We start from the raw sequence: 1,012 nt of genomic DNA, 5'->3' as shown, positions 1-1,012 counted from the left end.
CAAGGCAATGATCCTGAGAATCTCCAGAAGATTTTTGAATCTAGCAGTTAATTGGAAAGATTCTCACCCTGACTAACTATATATACTGAAACTTGTGAAATAAGCACCTGCACTGCAGATCGTAATCTTCCTTTCCTTTTACCCACTCTTTACCATTTAGTATCTCACCACTATTATGTTAATTGTAGGTTTTTAATATTTTTATTTTTAAAGAATACAATTTTTTTAAATGGTCACAGGAAAATTGACTTTTTTTAATGTAGAAAATAAAATTTAGACCCATGTTTTTCACCATATACTAAACTAAAGTGAAAATGGATCAAAGATCTGAATGCTAAAACAGAAACAATTAAATTGCCAGAAGATACAAGAAGTGAAACTCTTGAAAACACAGGTGTATACAAGAGCTTTCTAAGCAGGATACCAATTGCACAAGGAATAGGACCACGAATCAGTCAGTGGAGTCATATCAAATTAAAAAGATTCTGTACAGCGAATGAAACAACCAATGGATTTCCTTCTTTCTTTTCTTTCTTTCTTTCTTTCTTTCTTTCTTTCTTTCTTTCTTTCTTTCTTTCTTTCTTTCTTTTTCCTTCCTTCCTTCCTTCCCTTCTTTCTTTCTTTTTTTTTTTTTTTGGCAGAACCAGGGATTGAACTCAGGCCCTTGAGCTTGCCAGGTAAGCACTTAAGAATACAAAATATTGATAAAGAAAAAAAAAAAAAAACAGCATTAGAAAGGATACAAGATTTCACCAAACAAAATAATAGGAATTTAACAATAGTTTCTGTATTACATAATGCTATCTTCAAATTAGTTGTGCATATTACCAGATATAAATGTGTAAGATGTTTAAAGAAAAACAAAACAAAGCAATAACAACAAAGTTATAAGAACTTAAAAATAGGAAGAAAAAAAATCAGAGTAAAACCAAAAACATCTAAGCATTAACTACTTTCAAAAAACCAGCAAAGGAGACGACCCAGGCCGCGGGATCCTGAACAGACCCGGAGC

Source organism: Octodon degus, unplaced genomic scaffold, assembly GCF_000260255.1.
Source record: "Octodon degus isolate 3935 unplaced genomic scaffold, OctDeg1.0 scaffold00013, whole genome shotgun sequence".
NCBI lineage: Eukaryota > Metazoa > Chordata > Mammalia > Rodentia > Octodontidae > Octodon > Octodon degus.
This window is presented reverse-complemented; position numbering follows the sequence as displayed.